Source organism: Mesocricetus auratus, unplaced genomic scaffold (genome assembly GCF_017639785.1).
Source record: "Mesocricetus auratus isolate SY011 unplaced genomic scaffold, BCM_Maur_2.0 Super-Scaffold_100013, whole genome shotgun sequence".
NCBI lineage: Eukaryota > Metazoa > Chordata > Mammalia > Rodentia > Cricetidae > Mesocricetus > Mesocricetus auratus.
Genome location: NW_024429196.1, coordinates 1895911 through 1907975, shown reverse-complemented (window position 1 = coordinate 1907975; position 12065 = coordinate 1895911).

Sequence of the window (12065 nt, the reverse complement as noted above, 5' to 3'; positions counted from 1 at the left end):
GGAAAATGGAATAAATTAACCATCTAGGGACATAGTTTCCAAAAGAAATCCACTAAGAGTAGGGCCATGCAATGGGACGATGACAGAATGGATAAAGTTCTTCCTGCAAACTCCATGAGGGCAGGAGTTTGATCCTTACAACTCACACCAAGAAGCTGGGTGTGGCGTGGTACTTACAAAGACAGGTCCAGGCCAGTGGCAGAGTTTGTATCAAAAAATGAAGGGATGATATTTGAGGAATGACATACGATGGGCCCTCTGGCCTACACAGGCATGCTCACACACATGCATGCACTTCTCCCACACTTGCACCCTCACACACACGAACATGCTCCTCTCCCCACACATATACACACCATGTAGGAGTGTATTAATAAAAGAAAGTCTGTACTACTCACTGTTGATGGAATTTGAACTGAAGTTAGGACCAGAGCAAAAAGGAATTAGATGTAAAAAGAGTCAGTGATGGTTGCCTCAAGGAAGAGCCATGGGAAGGTTTTGTGGCAGAAAAGAGCAAAGGTGACCTGGCGGTGGACCTGAGGAAGGGATTAGAGACAATGTGGAACTTAGCAATTAGAGAGGAGAGACACTGGGGTGTGGGAGTGGGAGGCAGATGCTGATGGTGCCAGGGCGTTGTCCAGGAAGTGTTCCTTGGTGACAATGCTGAGAAAGCAATGGAAGATCACACACATTCCCAAGGCAGGTCGATGTCTGTAGCTAGCACCTTAGGAATACTGGGCACTTGACAAACAGGCAGTGGAGAGATCTCTGATGGGCAACAGAATTCTACACCAGGCCTTAGGGGCTCCCAAGGTTATGGGCATCCCTCCTTTTCAAGCTTTCTCCTCAAAGTCAAATCCTATATTCTTATGTGGAAACCACAAAGAACAAAGAGGCCTGCCTGTGGACTACTCCAGGCAGCTCCTTGGGCATTTCCGGAATCTCAGGACTGTGTTAAACAGTCTGGAAAGTTTGCTAGGCTGACCAGTCCTTAGTCAACCCCAAAGATACTAGAACCTCAGAGAAGTTAAGTGATTTCTCTAGGTTCACATAGCTGGCAGGAGATAGAACCGAGGTCCAGCTTAATGTCCCTTCAAAGCAGGGGACAAACGATGAAATACTTTACTGCTTTATTTTCATTTCACCTAATTATGTCTGTAAGGTCTATTGCTGGTTTTTATTTAATTACTATTTGGACAGGAATCACCTTGAATTACCTGGGATTATACTGGTACATGTCACTGTGCCAGGTTTGAATTTTCTTTTTCTATGAAGATACTGGCCAAGTTGGATGAGGCCTACTTAGGACCTCATCTTACCACCATCAGCTTGTTAAAGACCACATTTCTTAATACAGTCACATCCTAAGTTCCCGGGGGTGAGGACTGTGACAAATGAATTTGGGGAGGCAGGATGAGAAAGATATCAGTCTACAAAGTGCAGACATGAACTCTGTGTTTGTTAAAGGACAGCCATGACTCTGTGAACAGAAAGGAAGTGCCCTACCTCATTATGCAAAGTGGTTCCTATTGCAAAATAGGGTACAGTTTTGGAACCCTTTCTGATAGGCCCCTGTGAGAGAAAGATGCGGAAAGAATTAGCATATGCCAATGTCAGGAGATGCTCTAATCAGCTAATGCTAGTGTCTTAATAAACCTTGCACCCTGGTGAGTCTGAGTGACAACCACAGGGCATTGCTGTTCTTGCCACGAGCATGTTTATGATGATGTCGGAGGCTCCCCTCCTGCACACTAGGAAACAGAAGGGTAACCTGAGGAAATGGGGTGGGTGAGGGAGATTTGTTTACTTTTGAGTTCAGGCACTATGTGAGCTGCGATCTTGTACCAGATGCTCTGTTCCAAATGAGGCTCTGGTATTCAAAGACCAGTTTTGAACTTTGGAGGATGATTTCTGGTCTTGGACTTGAATTTTAAGCCCAGGGTTTTCATGTGAAACATCTTTGTTCTGTGTTACAGTGTGGGTTTATTCAAAGCAAATGCTGTCTCCTAAATTTGGGGTGATTTGCACTTCTAGATTGGAGAATTTTCTGCCTGAGAGAAAGAAAATTTGGTGACATACCTTTATTTGTGTTCTGAAGGAAGAGCTATGCGGTTAAGTTATATGTGTGTGTTTGTATGTGTCCATGTGCATATGCATGTGTGGTCATGATTGTGTGTGTCCATGAGCATGTGTGTGTTCATGTGTGTCTTTTGTGTGTGTTTATGTTTGCATATGCATGTGTGTATGTGTTCGTGTGTGTGTATATATTTATGAGTATGTGTGCATGTGCATTTATGGATGTGTGTTAATATGTATTTGTATCTATGTGTGGGTATGTATTTGTATATATTTGTATATTTATGAACATGTGTGCATGTTCCATGTGCATTTATGTGTGTGTGTTAATATGTGTGTATGTGTGCATTTGTGTATATGTGTGTGTTTACCCATGGAGCCATCTTCTAGAAGCCTCAAATTTTTTATCTAAATGGACAAAAACGGTTCCTTGAGAAGCAATAGTTTGGATGAACCTCAGAGGAATTTGTCCCTGCAGTGTCCAGGTGGTTTACTGTGTTTGCTCTCTGTTATGTTGGGGACAGGCCACACCTGCCAAAGTCAATGCAGAAGCCCTGATGAGACTCCTGCCAGAATTCCCACTTCCAGCGCAGATGCTGTGTCCCCCTGGAGACCCTTTGGCTGACACTAACTTGCAGAGAACTTTCCTGCTCGCTCTTCAAATTCTTCTGCTCCCAAGGCCTGCCCCTCCCGCTCTACTTTCCTCTGAACCCTGAGCTTGGCGCCATTTCCCCACATCTCTCCCCTCATGTGTACACTAGGAAGGTCTCTTTTCTGAGGTTTGGTCCTTCAGAGGCTATCTCAGGACACCTTGTCATGCTGGGCCTCCCTTTCAAACACATCGCCATGGACCTGAGCATTCATCTCTGTGTCAATTCCCTTCACGGGTCTGAGGTCTGAGAGGGAACTGTGTCACTCGTGGGCCATGTGTTAGTCAATGCAATGGGTTGCTGTTTTCAATGTTTTCTCTAAGACTCATGCTGGTTTTCATTGTCAATGTTGTTCTTAGTTTTAAAAGTGGGTTTCTATCTGGGTCTGATCTTCTTTAGTCTCTCTCTCTCTCATGTTTTAATAGTTGCCTTTACCCTTAATTTTTATTTTTATTTTTTATTTTTTTTTTGGTTTTTTGAGACAGGGTTTCTCTGTATTGTTTTGGAGGCTGTCGGTCCAGCCCGGCCTTGAACTCAGAGAGATCCGCCTGTCTCTGCCTCCCGAGTGCTGGGATTAAAGGTGTGCACCACCACCGCCTGGTTACCCTTAATTTTTAAATTGTAGTTGAGTTTTAAGTTATGAACCATAAAATTCATGATCGCGACGTGTGCAATGCAGAATTTGGGAGAGTTTACAGAGGTGTGCCATCGTCACCACTGTCTCATCTGAGACCTTTTCTATCATTCCATTCCTTTCCTTCCAGCATCTCCCTTTCTGTCACTGTGCCACTCCCACGTCCTGCAGAGCTGTTGATATACTTTGTGTCCCAAAGACTTGCCTGTTCCAGACACTGGTCTATTATAGCAGTCAATATATTACTTCTGAGTTTCTGATTTCTGTTTTATGTGTGTTTTTGAAGTTCATCTATATTATACAGTTATTGATATGTTCTTTTAAAAATATTTAATTAATTCATCTAATGTGTTTCTGTGTGTGCCTGGGTCTATGTATGTGTACCATGTGTGTAGGAATACAAGGGATTCAGCAGAGGTACTACTCCCCTGGAACTGGAGTTATAGACAGTTGTGAGCCACTAAGAATTGAACCCAGGCCTTATGAATGAGCCATACTCTCTCTTAAGGGCTGAGCATCTTTCCAACTTTCTTTTTAAAAATCGTTGTGTGGATAATTGGTGTTTTCCCCCTTTATTACATGATGGCCATTTGGAGTATTTCCTTGTCTTTGTCTTAATTAGACTGCTGTGAACATGAACACATAGGACTTCATGTGTGCATGTTCTATTTATGTTAGATATCTTAAAATTTTCTTTGTGGAATTGCTAAATGACACTCTCATGTCACTGACTGAATGAGGCATTTATGCCTTATTTTGTCCTCACCAACACTTGTCCTGGGGACTGTCTCTGTCTCTCAGTGCTCCCTGTTGTGCATGACCTTTTCATGTGCTTGCCAGTCTGCAGTGTCTTTTGGTGAGCTCTTTACTCAAGGGTTGGCCATTTCAGATAGTTCTACATGTGGTTAGGGTCCTCTATTACTTCTAGATACAGTTCTAGGAGTTTTTATTTGTGATTAGTAATTATTAATAATTATGAGTTATATTTTAATGAGGGTCAGTCTGATGTTTCCAAATGTGTGCAGCTCATGCTGGTCAGCCAATCCTTCACTTTAGACCATCCTATTATCTAATTTTACAAGACTTTCCTCCAGTCTTTAGCTTGTATTTGTCAGGGAAGTACTTTACTGACATATTTGTCTCCTTAGCTCTGAATCCTAACTCCCGTTTCCTTGATCTCTGCCTATCCTTCATGATTGTGGTTTTGTACTGGGTTTGGAAACTGGGTGGTGCCCATCTTCCCACTTACCCTTTTTCAACACTGCAATGACCCTGCACCTTTCAGTGTTGCCAGCTATATATTAGGAGGAGCTGCCAAATTCTTCAGATGGACTGGGTGGTGGGGGTGTGGTGGGGTCCTACAGCAGGGGTTGTAGTGACTCCGTTGGCCAACTAGGGAGTCTGACTGTAAGTGATCTTTTTCTTGTTTGTCCAGTTGTGGTTTGTTGAGCTTCTAGGTCTGTAGATTTCCATTTTCATCAAATTTAGAATCTTAGACTATTTTTTCAGACTTTTTTCCCCTTTTCTTCTGAACTAGTTACCAGTATGCTGATATTCTCGATGTTAAACCATGGACTCATAGGGTGTAACGACTCTTTCCATTTTTTCTTCTCATTTGATTAGACTGGCTAATTTTGAATTAACCTCTCTTTAAATTTACCAGTGTGTTTTGAGACATGGGACCTTACGTTTGTAAGGGTGGATTCAAACTTGGTATGTGTCACAAGCCTTGAGCTTCTGATCCTCCTGTCTCTACCTCCCACATGCTGAGCTTCCAGATGTGTGCTGCTGTGATTGGCTATGCAGTGCTGGAGATGGAATCCAGGGGTCCAGAATGCCAGACAAGAACTTGACCAACTGAGTCACATGCCAGCTCCATCAGTGGCAAATCTGTGTGGATGTCTATATCAGTTACTGTAATTTTCATTTTTAGAATTTCCTCTTGGTTCTTTTTTTAAAAAAACCTCTTGATTTCCACACATTCTTATTTGTTCAGTCATTCCTGTTATACCTTCATTTAATCTTTAAACATGTCCTTATTCCATGCATATATTTACTGCTATGCAGTCTTTGTCTACTGAATCCATCATCCAACAGCAGGAACAGACATTTCCATTGACTTGACTTTTCCCCTTGAGAACACTTTTCTGTTTCCTTGCACATGATCTTTTAAAACAAAAATAGTTGAAACTTTTTTAAAGTAAATTTTAGTTAAATGAACCAATATACTTTCATTATTTGCTATGCTCAACTTAACTTCTTATATCTTTTAAATGTTTGTTAAGTTATTAAGCAAAGAGATGAATGGCTTGGAAGATGGTTCAAATGGAGTAGCATTCCAAGCATGAGGACCTGCGTTCTGTCCACTGAGCTTACAAAAAAGAGATGGACATACTTGGCATTGTGGAGCACACATTTAATCCAAGTACTGCAGAGGCAGAATCAGGCATATGTCTGTGAGTTCAAGACCAGATGGATCCCGGGGGCTTGATGGCTAGTCAGACTGGCCTATCTGGAGGAGATGTAGGCTAGTGAAGGACTTTGTCTAAACAAAAGGCAGTACATTCCTGAGGAGTAATACTTGAGGTTCTCCTCTGGCATCTACTTAAAACACATCTGTATGTAGATACACACAGACGCATAGACACAAACACACACACAGATACACCCACACAGACACACACAGAAACACACACATGTACCCACATACAATACTCAAATATATACACACACATTAAAGGACATGGAATTTCCTAAATGTCTGGAAATAACTGCGCTTGGGTTTGAAGGGTTGTTTGGTAGAAAGTTCTACCAAATTAGGAGTTCTTTACCTCAGCTCAATTGACCTCTGAAGTCCACTTGATGTCTAGCTATTTTTCCTGTACATGATTCTCTTGTTTGTGGATTTTAGATTTTTCATTACTATTGTTCACTAAAATGTATCTCTGTGTCCAGTTAACTTGTTTCACCCTGTTAAGTGTTTGAGACACATGTTTGATTGAAGTATTATTTTCTGGAAGGTTCTCATCTCCCATTCCCTAGTGTTCCTTTTCTCTCTGTAGTTGTCCTTGAATATGTGCTAGAACGCATGCCTAGCAGGGGACAGTTTTGCTCACCAGGTAATATTTGGCAAAGTCTACAAACAACATTTTTGGTTCTGACAGCTAGAAGATGCTACTGACATCTAGAGAGGAGAGGTCAGGGATGCTGACGAAAATCCCAGGAACCCATGGCAGCTCCTGACACAAAGGAGCACTTTGTCCAACATAGCAAGGGTGCCTAGCTGATGAGGTCATCCAGAAAGCACACTAAGCTCTCTCTCTCTCTCTCTCTCTCTCTCTCTCTCTCTCTCTCTCTCTCTCTCTCTCTCTCTCTCTCACACACACACACATACACACACACACACACAGGAGAGAGAGAGAGCACTATACTACTAAATTATACTATCAGCTCTGATTTTTTTTTCAGATATTGTTACTGTATTTAGCAGGCTGGCCTGGAACTCATATAGCCTTCTTGCCTCAGACTCCAGAGATTCCATCTCAAAATGAAAAGAATGAGCTGGATCTGTAGTCCAGAGGAAGAAGTGCTTGCTTAGCACACAAGGCTCTCTGCCTTCAAGCCCTAGCATTCAAACGAACAGCAAATGACAGCCACTTGCACTGGACGTCCTGTCTCTTCACACTGTGTTCTAGGTCCTTCCTCAACACTGTATTTTAACCTCATCCACTTATTAAACTTATTATCTGCTTCTAGCTACTTTTCTTTCTTTCTAAATTTATATTGATCGCTGGCGTGTGTGTGACACATCATGTATGTGGAGGTCAGATGACAGCCATGTGGAACTGGGTATAGTTGGAAAGTTTTCTCTGTCTTGCCCAGTCCCACTGAGCTGGTTCCCCCAACCCACTGGTCTCCACAGTCACTTATTAAATAATCATTCTGAGGCTTGATATTAATTTTAATTGTTTGGTCAATGGCTCAGACATATTACTGGCTAGCTCTCCCAATTAAATTAACCCATTTATATTAGTTTGTATTTTACCATGAGGTTCATGACTTGTAACCTCTTGCTTCCTCGGCAGCTACATGGCATCTCCTTGACTCCATCTTCTTTTTTTTTATTTTTATTTTCCATTTTAAATTTAGATAAGAAACAAGGTTGCTTCACAAGTCAGTACGAGGTCCCTCTCCCTTTCCCTCCCCTCCTCCCGTGCCCTCCCCCTCATCCCCCCCGTTATCCCCTCATTCCCCCAGGGAGGGTGAGGCCCTCCATGGGGGTGTCCATAGTCTGTCATTTCATATAGGGCAGGGCCTAGACCCTTCCCCAAGAGTTCAGGGTGAGAGTGCACCTCACATTGTTCTATGGGAGTCCAGAGACCGTGTGTATACTTGATGGGTACTGATCTGCTGTCCAAGGCTCAATAGATTACCTAGGCCTCCTCACTGACACCCAGATTCAGGGGGTCTTGATCAGTCCCATGCTGGATTCCCAGGCTGATGCCTGGGATTCAAGAGTTAACCTTTGTCTGGTCAGCTGTTTCTGGGGGTTCAACCAGCCCAGTCTTAATCCCTTTGATCATCAGTCCTCCCTCTCTGATACTGGCTTTCTTGAGTTCAGCTCAGTACTTAACCAGCCAGTAAATGAAGTTTCTGTTTCCCAGACTCTCTGGCAATAGGATTGTAGGCTGGCACTCCCCAGATCTATGTCTAAAATCCATATATGAGAGAGTACATGCCATGTTTCTCTTTTTGTGACTGGGTTACCTCACTCAGGATGGTTTCTTCTAGTGTCATCCATTTGCCTGCGAATCTCATGATTTCATTATTTTTTTCTGCTGAATAGTACTCCATTGTGTAGATGTACCACATTTTCTCTATCCATTCTTCGGGTGAGGGACATCTAGGTTGCTTCCAAGTTCTGGCTATTACAAATAAAGCTGCTATGAACATAGTGGAACAGACATCTTTGTTATATGAATGGGCATCTTTTGGATATATGCCTAAGAGTGCAGTTGCTGGGTCTTGTGGTAGGTTTATTCCCATTTTTCTGAGGAATCTCCATACTGATTTCCAAAGTGGCTGAACCAGTTGGCACTCCCACTAGCAATGGAGGAGTGTCCCCCTTTCACCACATCCTCTCCAGCATAAATTGTCATTGGTGTTTTTGATTTTAGCCATTCTGACAGGAGTGAGATGGTATCTGAGAGTTGTTTTGATTTGCATTTCCCGGATGGCTAAGGATGTTGAGCACTTTCTCAAGTGCCTCTCAGCCATTTTAGACTCCTCTATTGAAAACTCTCTATTTAGTTCTGAAGCCCACTTCTTAATTGGGTCCTTTGGTGTTTTGGAGACTTGCTTCTTGAGTTCTTTGTAAATTTTGGAGATCAACCCTCTGTCAGATGTGGGATTAGTGAATATTTTTTCCCATTCTGTGGGTTGCCTTTTTGTCTTGCTGACTGTGTCCTTTGCCTTACAGAAGCTTCTCAGTTTCAGTAGGTCCCATTTATTAATTGTTGATCTCACTGTCTGTGCTACTGGTGTTATGTTCAGGAAGCTGTCTCCTGTACCAATTCTTTCAAGGGTACCACCCACTTTCTCTTCTAAGAGGTTCAGTGTGGCTGGATTTATGTTGAGGTCTTTGATCCATTTGGACTTAAGTTTTGTGCATGGCGATAAACATGGATCGATCCGCATTTTTCTACATGCCAGTCTCCAATTATGCCAGCACCATTTGTTGAAGATGCTTTCTTTATTCCATTGTATATTTTTAGCTTCTTTGTCAAAGATCAGATGTTCGTACGTGTGTGGGTTAATACCCGGATTTTCAATTCGATTCCATTGGTCTGCCTGTCTATTTTTGGGCCAATACCAAGCTGTTTTCAGGACTATAGCTCTATAATAGAGCTTGAGGTCAGGGATAGTGATGCCTCCGGACGTTGCCTTGTTGAACAGGGTTGTTTTGGCTATCCTGGGTCTTTTGTTTTTCCATACAAAATTGATTATTGTTCTTTCAAGGTCTGTGAAGAATTGTGCTGGGATTTTAATGGGGATAGCATTGAATCTGTAGATTGCTTTTGGCAGGATTGCCATTTTTACTACATTGATCCTACCTATCCAAGAGCATGGGAGATCTTTCCATTTTCTGAGGGCTTCTTTAATTTCTTTCTTTAAACATTCAAAGTTCTTACGATACAGGTCTTTCACTTGTTTGGTTAGCATTACCCCAAGGTATTTTATGTTGTTTGTGGCAATTGTAAAGGGTGATGTTTCTCTGATTTCTCTTTCAGCCCTTTTATCATCTGTATATAGTAGGGCTACTGACTTTCTTGAGTTGATCTTGTAACCTGCCACTTTGCTGAAGGTGTTAATGAGCTGTAAGAGTTCCCTGGTAGAGTTCTTTGGGTCATTGATGTAAACTATCATATCGTCTGCAAACAGTGAAAGTTTGACTTCTTCCTTCCCAATTTGTATCCCCTTGATCCCCCTTTGTTGTCGTATGGCTATAGCTAGAACTTCAAGTCCCATGTTGAAAAGGTATGGAGAGAGTGGACAGCCTTGTTTTGTTCCTGATTTTAGAGGAATTGCGTTGAGTTTCTGTCCATTTAGTTTGATGTTGGCTGTTGGTTTACTGTATATGGCTTTTATTATGTTTAAGTATGTCCCTGTTATCCCAGATCTCTCCAAGACCTTTATCATGAAGGGGTGTTGGATTTTGTCAAAGGCTTTTCCAGCATCTAGTGAGATGATCATGTGATTTTTGTTTTTCAGCTTGTTTATATGGTGGATTACGTTGATGGATTTTCGTATGTTGAACCATCCCTGCATCCCTGGGATGAAACCTACTTGATCGTGGTGAATGATTGTTTTGATGTGTTCTTGGATCCGATTTGCCAGTATTTTATTGAGTATTTTTGCATCAATGTTCATGAGGGATATTGGTCTGAAGTTCTCTTTCTTGGTTGTATCTTTGTGTGGCTTGGGGATCAAGGTTATTGAAGCCTCATAGAAAGAGTTTGGCAAAGACCCTTCTGCTTCTATTGTGTGGAACACTTTGAGAAGAATTGGTATAAGCTGTTCTTTGAATTTGTGGTAGAATTCTGCACTGAGGCCATCTGGACCTGGACTTTTTTGGTTGGGAGACTTTTGATGACAGCTTCTATTTCCATAGGGGTTATAGGTCTATTTAAATTGCTTATCTGTTCTTGATTTAGTTTTGGCAAATGATAGCTGTCCAGGAAGTCATCCATTTCCTTTAAATTTTCGAATTTTGTGGAGTACAGGTTTTCAAAGTATGACCTAATGATTCTCTGGATTTCCTCAGAGTCTGTTGTTATGTCCCCCTTTTCATTTCTGATTTTGTTAATTTGCGTGTTCACTCTCTGCTGTTTGGTAAGTTTGGACAAAGGTTTGTCTATCTTGTTGATTTTCTCAAAGAACCAACTCTTCGTTGCATTGATTCTTTGTATTGTTTTCCTGGTTTCTACTTTATTGATTTCAGCCCTCAATTTGATTATTTCCTGGCGTCTACTCCTCCTGGGGAGTGTGCTTCTTTGTGTTCTAGAGCTTTCAGCTGTGATGTTAATTCTCTGGTATAACTGTTCTCCTGTTTCTTCATGTGAGCATTTAGCGCTATGAACTTCCCCCGTAGTACTGCTTTCAAAGTGTCCCATAGGTTTGGGTATGTTGTGTCTTCATTCTCATTGAATTCGAGGAAGTCTTTAATTTCTTTTTTTATTTCCTCTTTGACCCAGGGATGGTGCAGTTGAGCATTATTCAATTTCCATGAGTTTGTAGGTTTTCTGCAATTTGTGTTGTTGTTGAATTCTAATTTTAAAGCATGGTGGTCTGATAAGATGCATGGAGTTATTCCAATTTTTTTGTAGCTGCTGAGGTTTGATGTGTTGCCAAGTATATGGTCGATTTTTGAGAAGGTTCCATGTGGTGGTGAGAAGAAGGTATATTCTTTTTTATGTGGATGAAATGTTCTATAGATATCTGTTAATCCCAGTTGGGTCATTACTTCTATTAGCCCTTTTGCTTCTTTGTTGAGTTTCTGTTTGGTATTCCTGTCTAGTGGTGAGAGTGGTGTGTTGAAATCTCCCACTATAACTGTGTGGGGCTTTAGATGAGATTTAAGTTCTAATAATGTTTTTTTAACGAATGTGGATGCCTTTGTATTTGGGGCATAGATGTTCAGAATAGACACTTCCTCTTGGTGGGTTTCACCTGTGATGAGTATGTAATGACCTCCTTCATCTCTTTTGATTGATTTTATTTTAAAGTCTAGTTTGTTAGATATTAGGATTGCTACCCCGGCTTGTTTCTTGGGTCCATTCGATTGGAAAATTTTTTTCCCAACCTTTAATTCTCAGGTAATGTCTGTCTTTAAGGGTGAGGTGTGTTTCCTGTATGCAGCAGAAGGAAGGGTTCTGTCTTCGAATCCAATCTGCTAGTCTGTGTCTTTTTATGGGTGAGTTAAGGCCATTAATATTGAGGGATATTAATGACCAATGATTGCTCATCCTTCTTCGATTTGCGATGGTTGTTGTTGGTGGAATTATGTGTGGAATTTCACCCCTTTGTTCTTTTGGCTGTTGGTAGAGATTCTCTAATGCTTATGTTTTTCTGGTTGTAGTTAGCTTCCTTGGGTTGGAGTTTTCCTTCCAAAATTTTCTGTAGGGCTGGGTTAGTGGACACATATT